The sequence below is a fragment of the Pan paniscus genome, chromosome 6, assembly GCF_029289425.2.
Source record: "Pan paniscus chromosome 6, NHGRI_mPanPan1-v2.0_pri, whole genome shotgun sequence".
NCBI classification, from domain to species: Eukaryota; Metazoa; Chordata; class Mammalia; order Primates; family Hominidae; genus Pan; species Pan paniscus.
Window position 1 is genome coordinate 127,081,213 of NC_073255.2, and position 24,528 is coordinate 127,105,740.

The following is a 24,528-nucleotide window of genomic DNA, read 5'->3' on the forward strand; positions in this document are numbered from 1 at the left end:
CAACATATTGTAACAAGATCATAAAATCCAATAGCATTAATAGAGAAAACATTAAAAAGAAATGAATACTATCACAAAATAAATGCTAAAGAAAAGTCCTTTGAAGATTGAAAGGTAACACCACAAATACTTAATGCTTTAATCGTTGTTTACATGACATTGTTAAACAAGGCATCAATCATCCCCTCCAATACCATTTAAATAACATAACATTCTGATCTCCTGGCAAGATGAATACCACTAGAAAGAAGCAACTGTCAAAATGGCCGATTTAAGGGCATATTTTGTTTCTAAAACTTGGCATTGCTTAGAAAACCTCTCATAGGATTTGTAAAACATATACTATGCCTATGAACACATTAATATTTATTTGCAGAAATGGTTCACTGTTAGCAGTGGACAAGGCCATGAACACACACTTGTAACACAGCAACAGATACAAGAAAGTCTGACTGAGGCTCCTTTACTGCTCCTGTCCTGTTCACCTTAACTTTCATCTCCACATGTCAGTGCTTCCTCATCTTGCTTGACTTGAAGTCAGTGCATTTCTTCAAGCCAGTAAGTTCTCTATACTGACTATTAAGCTGTAATTTTCACAGGAAAATTAGAATGTTCCTTCCCATTTTCCTAATTTCTCAACTGATTTTTCTCAGAATTCAGAATCCATAAATATTGAAATGCCAGGAGAGAATTTCCAAATGGAAATGCTGTTCCCTTCGTCCATTTTCAGAAGAAACCGTAGGATAGTGTTATCCTTCTCTTCTCCAATTTTTTTTTCCTGCAAACTTATGGTTATCACCTCTTTAAGTGTGTAGCTCACAATTTTGCCTCCCCTGCAAATGGTCCCAAAATGGTGAAGTGGGTCCTCTTTAGCTGTGTCTTTAGTACATAATCCTGCATTTCTGACCATATGCAGGGAGTGTGACCCAGGGAAGGATCCCTGACTCCATGGGATTTCTCTTGCTGTCTCTAGAATTTGAACACCGGAACCCAGACGTACAGAGGCTGGGAGCCATCGTGGTGTGCTATATTGATGACGGCAGCAGTGGGTGGTGTGGGGGCAGTTAATTGACAGCTACCTGTTGCTGACATCCCAGGAACTGCCTGAACCTCCTCTTTCCCAGTCATAAGATATCTAAGATTCTGCAGTATTCTTCATTAAATCCTAGCATGGTTTAAGCTAGCCAGAATTAGGTTCTGTTGCTTTCAATCAACAGAACCTTAGCTAATACGTTGTTATTTCCTGGTCTTTGTTCCTTTAATTTTCCAGGAAAAGAAGGGAAAATGGCTTACTGGTTTTAAAAAGAGACAAGGGACAACATACCATTTATGCAAAATTTAGAAGCACTCAAAGGAAACTCTGGAAAGTTCCTGAGACATACATAGGTAGGATCAGCATAAAACTTGAACAGTGTATCTAGTTCATGGTTGCCATGGTTGCCTTGACACAATGAACATCTGTATCAAGATCATATTTTCTTGGCGGGACAGAGAGAAGCACAAGGCGGGACTCACATTTACAGTAATCCTTGTTTTCCAGGGACCATACAACCCAGTTTGTCCAGAGCTGTTCATCTTAAGTTTGTTATCCCACCATAATTATAAATAGAACCTCCTTTTTCTCTCAAGAATATCCCACTTTGGATGATAATTTCTGTGACTACCCATTAAGAAAATATTTAATAACTATAGAAAACTGCTTCTCTATATTTTTTGTATGTTTGAAACATTTTATAACAGAAATATCTTTAAAGTTATCACCTACACAGAATATAGCTGCCAAATGCTCCTACTCTGCTATTCTAACCATGAATCCCTCTGAGGCCCCTTCCTCCTACGGCGCTTGGGAGGATGAAATGAAATAAGCTCTATGAAGTGCCCAACAGTGACCAACACTGAATAAAATACAGCCACCATAGGTGGCCTTCCCTTATGTTCAGCAAACTCCTGATAAGTTATTCGGTGATATTTTAATCTTAATATTTTATGTAGATTATACATTCATCTGATTCAAAATGCAAAAGGTACAAAAGCGTATACAGTTAAAAGTTTCCCAACCCACTACCATTTATCTCCCTGGAGGCAACTGTTTCCAGATTTTTGAATATCCTTAAAGAATATCATATGTATGGAAAAGAAAGATTATATATTTATATGCATCTGTGTATGCATTTTCCTATGAGAGGCTCACAAAGTCTCCTTGAAGAGATACCATTATTACAAATACCCCTCAATTTACAATGGGGTTATATTCCAATAAACTTATGAAAATACTGTAAGCTGAAAATGCATTTAATACACTTAACCTACTAAACATCATAGCTTAGCTCGGCCTACCTTAAACACTCACATTAACCTACAGTTAGGCAAAATCATCTAACAGAAAGCCCATTTTATAATAAAGTGGGCTTTGAATATCTCATGTAATATAATGAATACTGTACTGAAAGTGGAAAACAGAATGGTTGTATGAGTACTCAAAGTACAGCTTCTGCTGAATGTGTATTGCTTTCAAACTATCTTAAAGTTGAAAAATCGTAAGTCAAAATATTCTAAGTCAGGGATTGTTTGTACTTCTACTTTACATGATGAAATTGAGCCTTGAAAAGATTAAGTGACTCGCCCAAGGTCACACTGGCAGTTAAATAGTGAAACTTGGATCCAAATTGTTCAGTCACTACATGTATTGTCTTGAAATTTGAAAAAGAGGAAGAGGAATTAAACTACTAAATTGAAGGACTATTTTAGGCATAGAAGCAGCAGATGCCTTCATGTCCAAGTGATTGTGAAAAGCCCACTTGCCCCAAAATATGTCTCCTGGTCATATGAAATTCCACCATTTCAGATTTTTACCTGGGGATTTAGAGTAATCTGCTGTTTTCCTAGAGCTCCCCTAAAATAGAAATAGAAAATTTTGGAAGGCTAAATATATGCTAACATTGGAAAACTCATTTTCTCCCCTTCGTAAGGCAAGGTACTGAAGGAGGGGGCCCTACGGGCTGTGCAGGGACATCCTGGAGGCATGGGGAGAAGAAACTGAAAGGCAAGTTTGTATGGAACAAAGAATACCGATCTCAGGATTCTCCCTTGAACCTGCCCTAACTTTGTTCAAATAGACTTAGCCACTGACCTGCTGTCAAAAGACCACAGCCAATCTGACTTGTTTTCAATATAATGATGAATATTGATTTGGTCCCTTCATCCAACATTCTCAGCTGGATCTTTTTTGACCAAGGATATACATTACTAGGTGAGTACAGGCAGTTAATTCTTCCACACGGGACTTCGGAGTTTCTGAGTTAACCAGAATCACCCACCTTAACATCTGCCAGTTTATACCCCAAGTCCTGACCAGTGCCCCCTACCTGCTATGCCTCATGTTTTCAATAGAGCATAAAATCAGAAATGAAAGATGAAACATCATAGCCAATATCACAGAAATACAAAGGATCCTAAGAAACTGCTAGGTATAATTACACACTAACTAATTGGATCATCTAGAAGAAATGGATAAATTCCCAGACACATAAAACCTACCAAGATTGACTCATGAAGAAATTTAAAAATCTGAACAGACTAATAGCAAGCAAGGAGGTTGAATCCGTAAGAAAATGTCTCCTATCAATGAAAAACCCAAAACCAGATGGCTTCCCAGATTAATTCTACCAAATATTTTAAGAAGAACTAATACCAGTCCTTCTCAAACTCTTCCAAAAAGCTGAAGTGGAGGGAATACTTCCAAACTCATCTTACAGGGCCAGCATTACCCTGATTCCAAAGCCAGACAAGAACACTACAAGAAAGGAAAATGACAGGCCAATAGCCTTGATCTACATAGATGCAAAAATCCTCAACAAAATCCTAGCAAACCAAATTCAATAGCACATTGAAAGAATCATTCACCATGATCATGTCATGGTTCAACATAAGCAAATCAATACATATAATATACCATATTAGAAAAATAAAGGATAGAAACTATATGGCCATCACAATAGATATAGAAAAAGCTTTTGACAAAATTCGAAACCCTTTCATGGTGAAAAAAAAAAAACACCCAACAGATCACGTATTGAGGGACTGTATCCCAACAAAATACAGGCCATATATGACAAACCCATAGCTAACACCATAATCAATGGTGAAAAGTTGAAACTTTTCCTCTACCATCAGGAGCAAGACAAGGATGCCCACAGACACCACTTCTCAGGGTAATTAGGCAAAAGAAAGAAATAAAAGGCATCCTAATAGGAAAGGAAGAAGTGAAACTGTCTCTACTGATGGCATGATCTTGTTATATATAGAAAACCCTACAAACTTCACTAAAAAAAGGTTAGAACTCAACACAAAGAAGGGAACAATAGACACTGGGGGACTCCAAAGGTGGGAGGGAAGGATGGTGGGAGCAAGGGTTGAAAAACTACCTATCGATTACTATGCTCACTGCTTGGGTGGTGGGATCATTAGAAGCCCAAACCTCAGCACCATGCAATATACCTGTTTAAGAAACCTGTACATCTACCCTCCTGACTCTAAAATGAAACATACAATATTTAAAAAACAAAAACAAATAAATACAATTTGAAAACTGTTAGAAATGAACTGATAGGTGAAATCAGTAAAGTTGTAGGATGCAAAATCAACATATAGAGCCTTGAACACAGCAAAATCCAGCTGTCTGACACGAAAGTCTCAGGGGCAAGAAAACCTCTATATGAACTCAGAAACAATGAGCTAAGTTGTGTTTATGTCTGAAAGGATGTTAAGAACTTCATTCATGTTACATCAGAGCCAACAGAAAGAACCAACAGGAAACCTGTACCCAACAAACAGAAATGACAAGATGAAGGGAAAGCAGAGGTAAGGGCTTACCTTAGAAAGGGCAAGTGATTAGCTCAATATGCAATACAATGTTTGCTCCTGAGCCAAAAACTTGTACAATAATTTGGATATTACTTGCACAACCAGAAAAATCAGCCACTCATTAGGAAAATGTGTTTCTGTAGAAGTCTTAGGACTCAGCTATCTATAATAACATGAAAAGACAATATTTTCATCCAAAATGAGTATTTTTGTTTGTCTTGGCTTGTTATTCTAACGTCAACAGCCTCTAAATAAACTGTTGAAGTACATGATATAACCACCTCTTTCTCCATCTTTCCCATTGCTCCCATAGGGTTTCAGTTGTGCAATTTCACCATTAGCAAAGCTTTTTGCTGAAATCTGGCTTTTCAAAGGGAGAGTATCCAGAAACAGAAGATGCTGATCTGGGAGCCTCTTCCTAATAGAACTGCTGCTTCAGTTTAACTTGAAATAGCCCACACCCAGTTCCTAATGACAAATATCTGAACACCGGGTCTTCCCATGAGCAACACCATGCTCTGCCTCCTGCTCACTCTGTTCTATAAGCAACCCACAGATTGCTCCCTGTGAAGAGGAGCCTGCAAGGGGAGCAGCATTCCACCAGACCCTGATTTAGCAAGATATTTCCGTATCATTCCCCCAACCAGCTGGAAGTCCTCCACTGCTCTTGTGTAAAAATCTAACTCATCTCGCTGAATTTCGTGATTTAAAAGTCTAATTCATTTCACCAAAAGTGTGACAGAAGGAATCCAAGTACACCATCTCTCTCTTACTAAACCAAAGCTATTGCATGTGCATTCTGGGGGAAAAACATGGTCCAAATATGTTATGGAGGGGGTGCCAGCCCAGTGTCATCCTCTTACTATTGCCATAGGATCTTGGCTGATGGCATCAGAGGAAAAACAAGTTTATCGATTACTTTCAACCTTTTGTCTTTTTTTTTTTTAACTTATAAACGATCAGCTCATATTCTGAAGTTTGTAGTCCCCTCCCGCCCCCTCTCTCTCTATACGGCTCATTTACATTGGCAGCTGTCGTGCTGCTGGGCATCCTCAAACCCACAAGTTTCCCTTTAATGTTTGAGCAGACAAACATGATCATGCACTAGGCATCACTGTGCCACTCAAAATGCTTTCTTGTTTTTTTTATTGCATCTGAGAGAAATCTCAAGGTTGCAAACCTGGAGTCAGAATTGTCTCCATGTGTCTCAGTGGGAAGAGTATCGTGTGAAGAAACAAGTTGATTCTACTAATCAAAAGGAATTTTTTTTGATATCAGGTCATCCTCCGAATGAATTTATATTACCGAGTGGAGGGTCACATGAAGAAAATGGTCAAACAGCACCACCTAGAGCAAGAGCTGAGAAGTGCAGCGGAGCCGGGCTGTGTCAGGAAAGAAAAGCAAGCTGGGGCCTGGCTCAGCGCTCTCCCCTCTGCTCCTGTCTGCACGGAAAGATTAGGATGACAGTGGCAGGAAGCCTGTGCACCTAGTATGCATCACTTGAAGGGAACACACAGATTCCAGTAAACAGTTGGAAGGAAATGTTAATACCAGGCTCTGCTAAACAATATGAAATGACTCCTAGATGAGACAAGCGACTTTCATCAAAGTTTCCTGATACCTGAAAAGACAGCCCAGGGGATCCTGCACTACATGTGGTGTATGTAAATTAAGCGGGTTTTTTCCCCCTTTGTAATCAAGGCTCATACACAAACAAAATCACACTTTAGAAACGGCCTATTTCAACTTGTAACTGGCTTGCTTTCAGGGGCTCCAGGTCAAAAAGAAATAGAGCACAAAGACGCTTTCTCCTTAGGGATCATACACAAATTCACTCCGTCCGTTTCTTTCCCACATGGAGCAACAAAGCCGTCAGACCTCTCCATCCACACATCGGGTCCTTCCTGATTAAAGTGAGATAAATCACAGCCCTCTCTCTCCAGATGGCAGGCGACAAGAGGGGGATGCTTGCCTCAAGAAGTCCTCCCCATCCCTCTGCATTCATACAAGCCCGAGCGGAGAGATGCAAGAAATTACGGATGCATTTTAATTCCCCAGACCCTGCAATTAAAAATGGAAATGTTTTGGCCACGCGTGTTGGCTCACGCCTGTAATCCCAGCACTTTCAGAGGCCGAGGTCGGCGGATCACCTGGGGTCAGGAGTTCGAGACCAGCCTGGCCAACGTGGTGAAACCCTGTCTCTACTAAAAATACAAAAATTAGCTAGGAATGGTGGTGGGCGCCTGTAGTCCCAGCTACTCGGGAGGATGAGGCAGGAGAATCACTTGAACCCGGGAGGCAAAGTTTGCAGTGAGCCAAGATCGCACCACTGCACTCCACTCTGGGTGACAAAGGAAGACTTCACCTCAAAAAATGTTTTTAAAAAATGGAAGTGTTGTTCTTTCATTTGTAAATGTGTTTTGGTAAAAGAGGGGCAGTTTAAGCAACCCTTTCTATTGTCTACATTGTTAAAATTCATCCGACATGGACTCTTGACTCCGTTTTGCCTGGGCAGACCCAATTCAAGCATTTACAACAGCTATAACCTCCTCAAATCAAAAAGAGGAATCAGCATTATTGCTAAGTTCAAATAAGGTCTTGTTTTATTTCATTTTCATTTTTGAATGCAGCCATTCCTCCGGGTGCTGTCATCAGGTAAGATTGTCAGTCCTGATTAGGTAAAGGTATTATTACAAAATGCAATTCTTAAACATTCAGTGTCTAACTACACTTTAAATAAGCCTTTCCCCCTCCCCTATGTATTCTCCCTTAGACACCCCTTCTCAAATTTAAAATCACAGAAACTAAAATATGATGCCTAAAGAGAGCCTAGCGACTGCCCAGTCCTCTAATTTGATGAGTGGGAGTACTGAAGCCCAGAGGAGGTCAAGTAATTTGTTCCCAATGTCTTAGAGAAGAAGAAAATGACCAGCTGGGAAATCCCACAAATGTCAAGGCAGGGGCACAGGGCCACAGACTGTGGTTGAATTGTGCCACACTCCTACATCCTTCTTTAGGAATCACAGAACATTCCTGTGTTGAGTCGGAGTCACTGACTTCCTTTTCAGGCTGATTGAGTTCTGTCCTTACGGGCTGCGACAAGAAGTTTTGGTATTATGCTACACCAAGACCATTTATCTAGTTCAAGAAATGAGCACAGTCCTTAGAGCCCAGCAACTTTCCCCATGTCCAGTAAATGTAGCTTCTCCATTAGAAGCTGTCAGAATGGAGCCTTCTGGCTCATCTTGATTTTGATTTGTGCAAGAATGAATGGTTGTGCTAAGACAGCTTTCCTAGCTGATAGAGAGCGAAACTTTTTTCTCATAATCTATAAAAAAATTTAAATTAGAACTTTTTTCTCATAATCTGTGAAAAAATATTAAATTAAATCTGGCTCACCTTGATTTTGATTTGTGCAAGAATGAATGGTTGTGCTAAGACAGCTTTCCTAGCTGATAGTGAGCAAAACTTTTTTCTCATAATCTATAAAAAATATTAAATTAGAAGCATAGAGTTTATTTCATGACTTTTATCTTCCTGCAATTTTCTTCTGGGCATAAATGATTTGTTTTTATCCTGCCTGACCCCAATCCCTTTTCCAAGAGACTAAAAGAGTATCTAGTGCAAAGTAGAGACTCAAATATTTTTTAATAAACAGTGATCCCAGCCACCCAGTGCATTTTGCCAAATGCCAACCCCATAAATGATCAAACACATCATCTCATTCAGCCAATCAAAATCAAGTGCTACTATTTTTTTAAGTTCTCATAGCCCTTGGGCATCTGCTTTCTCAGCATTTCCCAAACTTGAGTCATTCTCTTCCTGCCTTCCTAATTTTGATCTGTCAATTACCTCTACTATTATTTATTTCATATATTTTTAAATAGCCCCACTTTTGAAACTTAAATACATGCCTTTTAAAAGGAAGCTTTCTTAGTACTACACATCAAAAGCCATTATTACGTGTTCTAAGTACTCATAACAACATGGTCACAACTATTAAAATTTAGTCATGTGCATCCACATACTCTCTAAATTCATGAAGCATCTGCACACACTTTAAGAAACAATTCTGCATTACTCACTCAATTTTCTTGACATCCTTCTGAGGCAGGACAAACCTTGGGCCCAAAGAATTGAGGTAGGAGTCCAAGCAAGTTGCCAGCCACATAAAGGCAAACCTTGGCTCGGAAGTCAGGACTACCAGCCCCTAGGTTATGGTTCACGCTCTTTCCTCTGCTCTCCAGAACCTCCTATCTCCAAGTGTAGTTAGCAGCCCAGATGCAGCAGCATCCTCTAGAGACTTGTTAAAAATGCATAAGCTCAGGCTCCACCCCAGGCCTATGCAGACTGAATCTGCATTTTAACAAGGTCCAGGTAATTCACGTGCACATTAAGTTTGAAAAGGCCTGGTCTAGATCAGCGGTTCTCTAACTTAGCAGCACATTAGAACCATCTGTAGAGACTTTAAAAATACCAGTGCCTGGGTTTCACCTCCCAGAGAATCTGACTTAAGTGTCAGGGGTTTGCCCTGAGTCAAGGTATTTTTAAAAAATCCTCAGCTTATACAAAGCTGGCAGGGCCGGGCACAGTGGCTCATGCCTATAATCCCAGCAGTTTGTGAGGCCAAAGTGGGCAGATTGCTTGAGTCCAGGAGTTTGAGATTAGCCTGGGCTAAAACCCCATCCCTACAAAAAAAAAAATACAAAAAGTAGTTGGGCATGGTGGTGGCACATACCTGTAGTCCCGGCTACTCAGGAGGCTGAGTCCTCGCTTGAACCCAGGAGGTCACGGTCTGGTCAACAGAGCAAGACCCTGTATCAAAACAAACAAACAAGCAAACAAAAAATGCTAGCAGCTTACCAGCTAGGGAGGCCTGTAGAGCCAAGTTTTCCAAATGGGGCTACATTAGTTGTTCCAGAACTTTAGCTGCATCAAAACCACCTGGATGGCTTGTTCAGCTACAGAGGGTCTGGCCATGCCCCTAGAGTTTCCAGCTGAGGGTCTGGAATGAGGCCCGATGATTTGCATTTCTAACAATCTCCAGGTGATGCTGATGCTGTGGGTCCAGGGACCACATTTTGAGAATCTATGCTAAATGAATCAGAGAAGACCAAAGCTCAAACTTATTCCAAGAACTTTTCAAGGCCCACCTGCAAGTTGTAGTGGAAGTAAGCATCTAAGGGTGCAAAAAAGTTTCAATGTAGACTAAGGCCTTTTACCTGAGCTCTCAAATGTTCACATTTCTCTTATCAACCTAAATAACAAACAGAGAGAGGCTCTCCACAAGAAAAAGATATTCGTTTGGAAACAGAGCCTTGCAATAGAAACAGGCAAGCCAGAGTAAACTATATGCATATTCACGGAGGTAAAGGAAGACAAAAGAAAAAATGAGGAAGATTATATGATCATTTGGAAATGATTATCCTTGGCTACAAAGATCAATAACAAAGGTGATGCCAGGCCCAGGTTGGACAGGCAGTTGTTGGGCAAATATCCTTCAGAAGCATTGTTGTGTGCAAAGTTGCAATGGGCTTTGTGCAAGATTGTGATTTTTGAAGTCTTCTGTGATAAGTTTTTGTTATCAGGCATACAAGCCCAAGAATCCTTTTTTGCATGGCCTTCCCTGGCTCTATTTGTCAGGGTTTTGGTTAGGGGAGGGGTATTTTTAACACTCTCAATGTAAAAAATGCCCTAAGGTAGGTGCCCCAATTTCTTGTTTCGTCTTCATAAAATAATTTTTCCACCCGAACAAAGTCTACACATAAATTGTAAAAATACCCTGGCATGCAGTCCCTGGAAAAGTCTGGAGTCATTCTCGGGGTTCCCACCAGGTGGGCAAGCGTAGCCACCACAGATAAACACAAAGTAGGGGTGCCCGCTGGGGTTTGGCGGCAGGCAGTGGCCCTGGTTCTGATATTTGGCTGAAAACACAGCTCCTCTTTGTCACCCTCAGGACATTTCAGCTATTTCCTAGATAAAAATCTCACTTCACCCTGCACAAAACAGGCACATGATCATGTCACTCTGACCTGGTTTGAGTCCAAGGAGACTTTTGTTTTTAAAACAATTTAGGTTAGTAGTTAAAATATGAACTTTGGGCCAGGAGTGGTGGCCCATGCCTATAATCCCAGCACTTCGTGAGGCCAAAGTGGGCAGATTGCTTGAGTCCAGGAGTTTGAGACTAGCCTGGGCTAAAACCGCATCCCTACAAAAATAAATCCAAAAAGTAGTTGGGCATGGTGGTAGCACATACCTGTAGTCCCGGCTACTCAGGAGGCTGAGTCCTCGCTTGAACCCAGGAGGTCACGGTCTGGTCAACAGAGCAAGACCCTGTATCAAAACAAACAAACAAACAAAAAATGCTAGCATCTTACCAGTTAGGGAGGCCTGTAGAGCCAAGTTTTCCAAATGGGGCTACATTAGTTGTTCCAGAACTTTAGCTGCATCAAAACCACCTGGATGGCTTGTTCAGCTACAGAGGTTCTGGCCATGCCCCTAGAGTTTCCAGCTGAGGGTCTGGAATGAGGCCCGATGATTTGCATTTCTAACAATCTCCAGGTGATGCTGATGCTGTGGGTCCAGGGACCACATTTTGAGAATCTATGCTAAATGAATCGGAGAAGACCAAAGCTCAAACTTATTCCAAGAACTTTTCAAGGCCCACCTGCAAGTTGTAGTGGAAGTAAGCATCTAAGGGTGCAAAAAAGTTTCACTGTAGACTAAGGCCTTTTACCTGAGCTCTCAAATGTTCACATTTCTCTTATCAACCTAAATAACAAACAGAGAGAGGCTCTCCACAAGAAAAAGATATTCGTTTGGAAACAGAGCCTTGCAATAGAAACAGGGAAGCCAGAGTAAACTATATGCATATTCACGGAGGTAAAGGAAGACAAAAGAAAAAATGAGGAAGATTATATGATCATTTGGAAATGATTATCCTTGGCTACAAAGATCAATAACAAAGGTGATGCCAGGCCCAGGTTGGACAGGCAGTTGTTGGGCAAATATCCTTCAGAAGCATTGTTGTGTGCAAAGTTGCAATGGGCTTTGTGCAAGATTTTGTTTTTTGCAGTCTTCTGTGATAAGTTTTTGTTACCAGGCATACAAGCCCAAGAATCCTTTTTTGCATGGCCTTCCCTGGCTCTATTTGTCAGGGTTTTAGTTAGGGGAGGGGTAATTTTAACACTCTCATTATAAAAAATGCCATAAGGTAGGTACCACAATTGATTGTTTCGTCTTCATAAAATAAATTTTCGTAAAATCTCTGTAAACGTGGAAATATTTACACCGATTTCTGTATAAATGTGGAAATATCTACACCGCTATCTCTGTAAATGTGTAAACATTTACAACGCTATCTGTATAAACATGGAACTATTTACACCGCAGTCTCTATAAACATGGAAACATCTACACCGCTCTCTCTATAAACATGGAAATATTTACACCGCTATCTGTATAAACATGGAAATATGTAAACAGATATCTCTATAAACATGGAAATATTTACACCGCTATCTGTATAAACATGGAAATATGTAAACAGATATCTCTATAAACATGGAAATATCTATAACGCTATCCCTATAAACATGGAAATACCTACACCGCAATTTGTACAAACATGGAAATATCTACACCGCTGTCTCTATAAGCAAGGAAATATCAACACCGCTATCTGTATAAACATGGAAATATCTACACCGCTGTCTCTACAAACATGGAAATATCTACAACTATATCTGTAAAAACATGGAAATATTTACACCACTGTCTCCAAAAACATGGAAATATCTACAACGCTATCTCCATAAACATGAAAATATCTACATAACTGTATCTATAAACATGGAAATATCTACACCGCTATCTCAATACACATGGAAATATCTACACCGCTGTCTCTAGAAACATGGAAATATCTACACCGCTATCTCTATAAACGTGGAAATATCTCCACCGCTATCTCTATAAACGTGGAAATATCTACACCACTATCTCTATAAACGTGGGAACATCTACACCGCTATCTCTATAAACCTGGAAATATCTACACCGCTATAAGTATAAATGTGGAAATATCTACACCGTTATCTGTATAAACATGGAAATGTCTACAATGCTATCTCTATAAATGTGGAAATATCTACAGCACAATCTGTATAAACGTGGAAATATCTATACCGCTATCTGTATAAACGTGGAAATATCTACACCGCTATCTCTATAATCGTGGAAGTATGTACACCGCGATCCGCATGAACGTGGAAATATCTACACCGCTATCATTGTAAACGTGGAAATGTCTACACCGCTATCTGTATAAACGTGGAAATATCTACATCGCTATCTCTGTATATGTGTAAACATTTACATCGCTATCTGTATAAACATGGAAATATTTACACAGCCATCTCTATAAACATGGAAATATCTACAACGCTAAATTTATAAACATGGAAATATCTACACCACTATCTCTATAAACAAGGAAATATTTACACCGCTATCTCTATAAACCTGGAAATACTAACACCGCTATCTGTATAAACATGGAAATATTTACAAAGATATCTCTATAAACATGGAAATATCTACACTGCCATCTGTATACATATGGAAATATCTACACAGCCATCAGTATAAACGTGGAGACATCTGCACCGCTATCTCTATACACATGGAAATACCTACACCACAATGTCTATAAACATGGAAATACATACACCGCCATGTCTATAAACATGGAAATATCTACACCGACATCTGTATAAAAATGAAAATATCTACACCTCCACCTTCATAAACATGGAACTATCCACACTGCCATCTGTGTAAACATGGAAATATCGACACCGCTATCAGTTTAAACATAGAAATATCTTCACCGTCATCTGCATATACATGGAAATATCTACACCGCTATTTCTATAAAGATAGAAATATCTACACCGCTGTCTGTATAAACATGGAAATATCTACACCACTATCTGTATAAACATGGAAATATGTTCACCGCTGTGTCTAAAAACATGGAAATATCTACACCGCTGTCTCTATAAACATCGAAATATCTACACCGCTATCTCTATAAATGTGGAAATATCTACAACGGTGTCTCTGTAAACATGGAAATATCTACACCGCTATCTCAATAAACTTGGAAATATCTACACCGCTATCTCTGTAAATGTGTAAACATTTAAACCGCTATCTGTATGAACATGGAAATATTTACACCGCTATCTCTATAAACATGGAAATATCTACACCGCTATCTCTATAAAGATAGAAATAACTACACTGCTGTCTGTATAAACATGGAAATATCTACACTGCTGTCTCTATAAACATGGAAATATCTACACCGCTATCATTATGAACATGGAAATATCTACACTGCTGTCTCTAAAAACATGGAAATATCTTCACCGCTGTCTCTATAAACATGCAAATATCTACACCGCTGTCTCCATAAACTTGGAGATATCTACACGGCTATCTCTATAAAGGTGGAAGTATCTACACCGCTGTCTCTGTAAACATGGAAATATCTACACCGCTATCTCTATAAACGTGGAAATATCTACACCGCTATCAGCATATACGTGTAAATATCTACACCGCTATCTGTATAAACATGCAAATATCTACACCGTTATCTCTATAAACGAGGAAATATCTACACTGCTATGCGTATAAACGTGGAAATATGTACACCGCTATCTGTATAAACGTGGAAATATCCACACCGCTATCTCGGTAAATGTGGAAATATCTACACCACTTTCTGTATAAACATGGAATTATCTACACCGATATCTCTGTAAATGAGTAAACATTTAAACCGCTATCTGTATAAACATGGAAATATTTACACTGCTATCTCTATCAACATGGAAATATTTACCACGCTATGTGTATAAACATGGAAATATGTACACCGCTATCTCTGTAAACTTGGAAATATCTACACTGCCGTCTGTATAAAGATGGAAATATCAACAGCACCAGCTGTATAAACATGGAAATATCTCCACCGCCATCTGTAAAAACATGGAAATATCTACACAGTCACCTGTACAAACATGGAAATATCCACACCTCCATCAGAATAAACATGGAAATATTTCCCCTGCCATCTGTATACACATGGAAAAACCTACACAACCATCAGTATAAACATGGAAATATCTGCACCGCTATCTCTGTAAACGTGGAAATCTCTAAACCGCTATCTCTATAAACCTGGAAATATCTCCAACGCTATCTGTATAAACATGGAAATATCTACACCGCTATCTGTATAAACATCAAAATATCTACACGGCTATCTGTATAATCATGGACATATGTACACCGCTATCTGTATAAATGTGGAAATATCTACAACGCTATTGGTGTAAAGATGGAAATATGTGCACAGCTATCTGTGTAAACACAGAAATATCTACACCGCTATCTGTATAAACCTGGAAATATCTACACTGCTGTCTCTATAAACATGGAAATATCTACACCGCTATCATTATAAACATGGAAATATCTATGCCGCTGTCTCTAAAAACATGGAAATAACTACACCGCTGTCTCTATAAACATGCAGATATTTACACCGCTTTCTCCATAAACTTGGAAATATCTACACCGCTATCTGTATAAACATGCAAATATCTACACCACTATCTCTGTAAACGTGGAAATATCTACACCGCTATCTCTATAAACCTGGAAATATCTACACCGCTATCTCTGTAAACGTGGAAATATCTACACCACTTTCTGTATAAACGTGGAAATATCTACACCGCTATCTCTGTAAAGGTGTAAACATTTAAACAGCTACCTGTATAAACATGGAAATAGTTACACCGATGTCTCTATAGACATGGAAATATTTACCACGCTCTTTGTATAAACATGGAAATATGAACACCGCTATCTCTATAAACATGGAAATATCTGCACTTCCATCTGTATGAAGATGGAAATATCACCACTGCGAGCAGTATAAACATGGAAATATCTACACCGCTATCTGTATAAACATGGAAATATCAACACTGCTACCTGTATAAACATGGAAATATTTCAACGCAATCTGTATAATCATGGAAATATCCACACCTGTATCTGTATAAACATGGAAATATCTACACCTCCATCAGTATAAACATGGAAATATGTACACTGCCATCTGTATACACATGGAAATATCTACACAGCCATCAGTATAAACATGGAAATATCTACACCGCTATGTCTGTAAACGTGGAAATATCTAAAGCGCTATCTGTATAAACCTGGAAATATCTACATCGCTATATGTATAAATATGGAAATATGTACACTGCTATCTGTATAAAAATGGAAATATCTACAATGCTATCTGTGTAAAGATGGAAATATCTACACAGCTGTCTGCGTAAACATAGAAATATCTGCACCAGTATCTGTATAAACATGGAAATATTTACACTGCAGTCTCTATAAGCATGGAAATATCTACACCGCTATTATTATAAATCTGGAAATATCTATGACGCTGTCTCTAAAAACATGGAAATAACTACACCGCTGTCTCTATGAACATGTAAATATTTACACCGCTTTCCCCATAAACTTGGAAATATCTACACGGCTATTTCTATAAAGGTGGAAGTATCTACACCGCTGTCTCTATAAACATGGAAATATCTACACCGCTATCTCTGTAAACGTGGAAATATCTACAACGGTGTCTCTGTAAACATGGAAATATCTACACCGCTATCTTTATAAACCTGGAAATATCTACACCGCTATCTCTATAAACGTGGAAATATCTACACAGTTATCAGTATAAACGTGGAAATATCTACACCGCTATCTGTATAAACATGCAAATATCTTCACCGCTATCTCTGTAAACGTGGAAATATCTACACCGCTATGTGTATAAACGTGGAAATATCTACACCGCTATCTCTATAAACTTGGAAATATCTACACCGCTATCTCTGTAAACGTGGAAATATCTAAACCACTTTCTGTATAAACGTGGAAATATCTACACCGCTATCTCTGTAAAGGTGTAAACATTTAAAACGCTACCTGTATAAACATGGAAATATTTACACCGATGTCTCTAGAGACATGGAAATATTCACCACACTATTTGTATAAACATGGAAATATGTACACAGCTATCTCTGTTAACACGGAAATATCTACACCGCTATCTGTATAAACATGGAAATACCAACACCGCTACCTGTATAAACATGGAAATATCTTCTACGCTATCTGTATAATCATGGAAACATCCACACTGCTATCTGTATAAACATGGAAATATCTACACCGCTATCTGTATAAACATGGAAATATGTACACCGCTATCTGTGTAAATATGGAAATATCTACACCGCTATCTGTGTAAAGATGGAAATAACCACACCGCAATCTGTGCAAATATGGAAATATCTACACCGCTATCACTGTAAACATGGGTATATCTACACCGCTATCTGTACAAACATGGAAATATCTACACCGCTATCTGTATAAGCATGGAAATATCTAGAACACGATCTGTATAAACATGGTAATATCTACACCTGTATCTTCATAAACATGGAGATACCTACACTGCTATCTGTATAAACATGGAAATACCCACACAGCTATCTGTATAAATATGGAAATATCTACAATGCTATCTGTATAAACATGGAAATTTCTACACCGCTATCTGTATAAACATGGAAATACCTACACAGTCATCTGTGTAAACGTGGAAATATCTACACCACTATCTGTGTAAACATGGAAATATCTACACTGCCATTTATATATACGTGGAAATATCTACAGAGCTATCTCTATAAATATGGAAATATCTACACTGCTATCTCTATAAAATGGAAATAGCCACACGGCTATCTGTATAAACATGGTAATATCTACACCATCATCTGTAAAACATGGAAATATCTACACAGTCATCTGTATAAATATTGAAATCTCTACACCTCCCTCTGTATAAACATGGAAATATCTACACTGCCATCTGTATACACATGGAAATATCTACACAGCCATCTGTATAAACATGGAAATATCTACACCGCTATCTCTATAAACATGGAAATACCTACACACAATCTGTATAAACATGGAAATATCTACACCGCTATCTGTATAAACCTGGAAATATAAACATCGCTATCTGTATAAACATGCAAATATCTACACCACTATCTCTGTAAACGTGGAAATATCTACACCGCTATGTGTATACACGTGGAAATATCTACACCGCTATCTCTATAAACGTGGAAATATCTACACCGCTATCTCTGTAAACGTGGAAATATCTACACCACTTTCTGTATAAACGTGGAAATATCTACACCGCTATCTCTGTAAAGGTGTAAACATTTAAACAGCTACCTGTATAAACATGGAAATAGTTACACCGTTGTCTCTATAGACATGGAAATATTTAAAACGCTCTTTGTATAAACATGGAAATATGAACACCGCTATCTCTATAAACATGGAAATATCTACACTTCCATCTATATGAAGATGGAAATATCACCACCGCGAGCAGTATAAACATGGAAATATCTACACCGCTATCTGTATAAACATGGAAATATCAACACCGCTACCTGTATAAACATGGAAATATTTCAACGCAATCTGGATAATCATGGAAATATCCACACCTCTATCTGTATAAACATGGAAATATCTACACCGCCATCTGTAAAAACATTTAAATATCTACAAAATCATCTGTATAAACACGGAAATATCAACACCTCCATCAGTATAAACATGGAAAGATGTACACTGCCATCTGTATACAAATGGAAATATCTACACAGCCATCAGTATAAACATGGAAATATCTACACTGCTATGTCTGTAAACGTGGAAATATCTAAACCGCTATCTGTATAAACCTGGAAATATCTACATCGCTATATGTATAAACATGGAAATATGTACACCGCTATCTGTATAAATATGGAAATATCTACAACGCTATCTGTGTAAAGATTGAAATAACTACACCGCAATCTGTGCAAAGATGGAAATAGCTACACCACTGTCTGTATAAACATGAAAACATCTACACGGCTATCTGTATAAACATGGAAATATCTACACCGCTATCTGCATAAATATGGAAATATCTACACCGCTATCTCTATAAACATGGAAATGTCTGCACAGCTAACTGTAAACATGGAAATATCTACAACCCTATCTCTATAAACATGGAAATATCTCCAACGCTATCTGTTTAAACATGGAGACATCTACACTGCTATCTGTATAAACATGGAAATAACTTCACCGCTATCTGTATAAACATGGAAATATCTACACGGCTATCTGTATAAACATGCAAATATCTACAATGCTATCTGTGTAAACATGGAAATATCTACACCGCTTTCTGTGTAAACATGAAAATATCTACACCGCTTTCTGTGTAAAGATGGAAATATCTACCCCGCAATCTGTGCAAAGATGGAAATATCAACACCTATATCTGTGTAAAGATGGAAATATCTACACCGCAATCTGAGCAAAGATGGAAACATCTACAACGCTATCTCTGTAAACATGGTAATATCTACACCGCTATCTGCATAAACATGGAAATATCTACACCGCTATCTGTATAAACAGGGAAATATCTACACTGCCATCTGTATAAAAATGGAAATATCTACACCGCTGTCTCTATAAACATGGAAATACCTACACCACTATCTGTATAAACATGGAAATATCTACACCGCAATCTGTATAAACTTGGAAATATATACACCGCCATCTGTATAAACATGGAAATATCTCCACCGCTATCTGTATAAACATGGAAATATCTCCACCGCTATCTGTATAAACATGGAAATATCTACACTGCCATCTCTATAAAGATTGAAATTTGTACACCGCAATCAGTATAAACATGGAAATAACTTCAACGCTATCTGTATAAACATGGAAATGTCTACACCGCTATCTGTATAAACTTGGAAATATCTACACGGCCATCTGTATGAACATGGAAAAATCTACAGCGCGATCTGTATAAACATGGAAATATCTCCACCGCTATCTGTTTCAACATGGAAATATCTACACAGTCATCTGTATATACATGGAAATATCTAGAACACCATCTCTACAAACATGGAAATATCTACACTGCCATCTGTATACACATGGAAATATCTACACAGCCATCAGTATATACATGGAAACATCTGCACCGCTATCTCTGTACACATGGAAATACCTACACTGAAATCTCTATAAACATGGAAATATCTACACCACAATCTTTTTAAACATGGAAATATCCACACCGCCGTCTCTATAAACATGAAAATATCTACAACGCCATCTCCATAAATATGGAAATATCTACACCGCCATCTCTGTAAACATGGAAATATCTACACTGCTATCTTTATAAACATGGAAATATTTACAAAGATATCTCTATAAACATGGAAATATCTACACTGCCATCTGTATACACATGGAAATATCTACACAGCCATCAGTATAAACGTGGAGACATCTGCACCGCTATCTCTATACACATGGAAATAGCTACACCACAATCTCTATAAACATGGAAATACATACACCGCCATGTCTATAAACATGGAAATATCTACACCGACATCTGTATAAAAATGAAAATATCTACACCCCCACCTTCATAAACATGGAACTATCCACACTGCCATCTGTGTAAACATGGAAATATCGACACCGCTATCAGTTTAAACATGGAAATATCTTCACCGTCATCTGCATATACATGGAAATATCTACACCGCTATTTCTATAAAGATAGAAATATCTACACCGCTGTCTGTATATACATGGAAATATCTACACCACTATCTGTATAAACATGGAAATATGTACACCGCTGTGTCTAAAAACATGGAAATATCTACACCGCTGTCTCTATAAACATGGAAATATCTACACCGCTATCTCTATAAATGTGGAAATATCTACAACGGTGTCTCTGTAAACATGGAAATATCTACACCGCTATCTCAATAAACTTGGAAATATCTACACCGCTATCTCTGTAAATGTGTAAACTTTTACACCGCTATCTGTATGAACATGGAAATATTTACACCGCTATCTCTATAAACATGGAAATATCTACACCGCTATCTCTATAAAGATAGAAATAACTACACCGCTGTCTGTATAAACATGGAAATATCTACACTGCTGTCTCTATAAACATGGAAATATCTACACCGCTATCATTATGAACATGGAAATATCTACACTGCTGTCTCTAAAAACATGGAAATATCTTCACCGCTGTCTCTATAAACATGCAAATATCTACACCACTGTCTCCATAAACTTGGAGATATCTACACGGCTATCTCTATAAAGGTGGAAGTAACTACACCGCTGTCTCTGTAAACATGGAAATATCTACACCGCTATCTCTATAAACTTGGAAATATCTACACCGCTATCTCTATAAACGTGGAAATATCTACACCGCTATCAGCATATACGTGTAAATATCTACACCGCTATCTGTATAAACATGCAAATATCTACACCGCTATCTCTATAAACGAGGAAATATCTACACCGCTATGCGTATAAACGTGGAAATATCTACACCGCTATCTGTATAAACGTGGAAATATCCACACCGCTATCTCGGTAAATGTGGAAATATCTACACCACTTTCTGTATAAACATGGAATTATCTACACTGATATCTCTGTAAATGAGTAAACATTTAAACCGCTATCTGTAAAAACATGGAAATATTTACACTGCTATCTCTATCAACATGGAAATATTTACTACGCTATGTGTATAAACATGGAAATATGTACACCGCTATCTCTGTAAACTTGGAAATATCTACACTGCCGTCTGTATAAAGATGGAAATATCAACAGCACGAGCTGTATAAACATGGAAATATCTCCACCGCCATCTGTAAAAACATGGAAATATCTACACAGTCACCTGTACAAACATGGAAATATCCAAACCTCCATCAGAATAAACATGGAAATATTTCCCCTGCCATCTGTATACACATGGAAAAACCTACACAACCATCAGTATAAACATGGAAATATCTGCACCGATATCTCTGTAAACGTGGAAATCTCTAAACCGCTATCTCTATAAACCTGGAAATATCTACAACGCTATCTGTATAAACATGGAAATATGTACACCGCTATCTGTATAAACATGAAAATATCTACACCGCCATCTGTGTAAACATGGTAAAATCTCCACCACAATCTGTATAAACTTGGAAATTTCTCCACCACTATCTGTATAAACATGGAAATAACTACACCGCTATCTGTATAAACATCTAAATATCTACATCGCTATCAGTATAAACATGGAAATATCTCCACCGCTATCTGTATAAACATCAAAATATCTACACGGCTATCTGTATAATCATGGACATATGTACACCGCTATCTGTATAAATGTGGAAATATCTACAACGCTATCTGTGTAAAGATGGAAATATGTGCACAGCTATCTGTGTAAACATAGAAATATCTACACCACTATCTGTATAAACCTGGAAATATCTACACTGCTGTCTCTATAAACATGGAAATATCTACACCGCTATAATTATAAACATGGAAATATCTATGCCGCTGTCTCTAAAAACATGGAAATAACTACACCGCTGTCTCTATAAACATGCAGATATTTACACCGCTTTCTCCATAAACTTGGAAATATCTACACCGCTATCTGTATAAACATGCAAATATCTACACCACTATCTCTGTAAACGTGGAAATATCTACACCGCTATGTGTATAAACGTGGAAATATCTACACCGCTATCTCTACAAACGTGGAAATATCAACACTGTTATCTCTGTAAACGTGGAAATATCTACACCACTTTCTGTATAAACGTGGAAATATCTACACCGCTATCTCTGTAAATGTGTAAACATTTAAACAGCTACCTGTATAAACATGGAAATAGTTACACCGATGTCTCTATAGACATGGAAATATTTACCACGCTCTTTGTATAAACATGGAAATATGAACACCGCTATCTCTATAAACATGGAAATATCTACACTTCCATCTGTATAAAGACGGAAATATCACCACCGCGAGCAGTATAAACATGGAAATATCTACACCACTATCTGTATAAACATGGAAATATCAACACCGCTACCTGTATAAACATGGAAATATTTCAACGCAATCTGCATAATCATGGAAATATCCACACCTCTATCTGTATAAACATGGAAATATCTACACCTCCATCAGTATCAACATGGAAATATGTACACTGCCATCTGTATACACATGGAAATATCTACACAGCCATCAGTATAAACATGGAAATATCTACACCGCTATGTCTGTAAACGTGGAAATATCTAAAGCGCTATCTGTATAAACCTGGAAATATCTACATCGCTATATGTATAAACATGGAAATATGTACACCGCTATCTGTATAAAAAAGGAAATATCTACAATGCTATCTGTGTAAAGATGGAAATGTCTACTCAGCTGTCTGTGTAAACATAGAAATATCTGCACCGGTATCTGTATAAACATGGAAATATTTACAATGCAGTCTCTATAAACATGTAAATATGTACACCGCTATTATTATAAATCTGGAAATATCTATGACGCTGTCTCTAAAAACATGGAAATAACTACACCGCTGTCTCTATGAACATGTAAATATTTACACCGCTTTCCCCTTAAAATTGGAAATATCTACATGGCTATTTCTATAAAGGTGGAAGTATCTACACCACTGTCTCTATAAACATGGAAATATCTACACCGCTATCTCTGTAAACGTGGAAATATCTACAACGGTGTCTCTGTAAACATGGAAATATCTACACCGCTATCTCTATAAACCTGGAAATATCTACACCGCTATCTCTATAAACGTGGAAATATCTACACAGATATCAGTATAAACGTGGAAATATCTACACAGCTATCTGTATAAACATGCAAATATCTTCACCGCTATCTCTGTAAACGTGGAAATATCTACACCGCTATGTGTATAAACGTGGAAATATCTACACCGCTATCTCTATAAACTTAGAAATATCTACACCGCTATCTCTGTAAACGTGGAAATATCTAAACCACTTTCTGTATAAACGTGGAAATATCTACACCGCTATCCCTGTAAAGGTGTAAACATTTAAACCGCTACCTGTATAAACATGGAAATATTTACACCGATGTCTCTATACACATGGAAATATTTACCACGCTATTTGTATAAACATGGAAATATGTACACCGCTATCTCTGTTAACATGGAAATATCTACACTGCCATCTGTATAAAGATGGAAATATCAACACTGCTAGCTGTATAAACACGGAAATATCTACACCGCTATCTGTATAAACATGGAAATACCAACACCGCTACCTGTATAAACATGGAAATATCTTCAACGCTATCTGTATAATCATGGAAATATCCACACTGCTATCTGTATAAACATGGAAATATCTACACCGCTATCTGTATAAACATGGAAATATGTACACCGCTATCTGTGTAAATATGGAAATATCTAC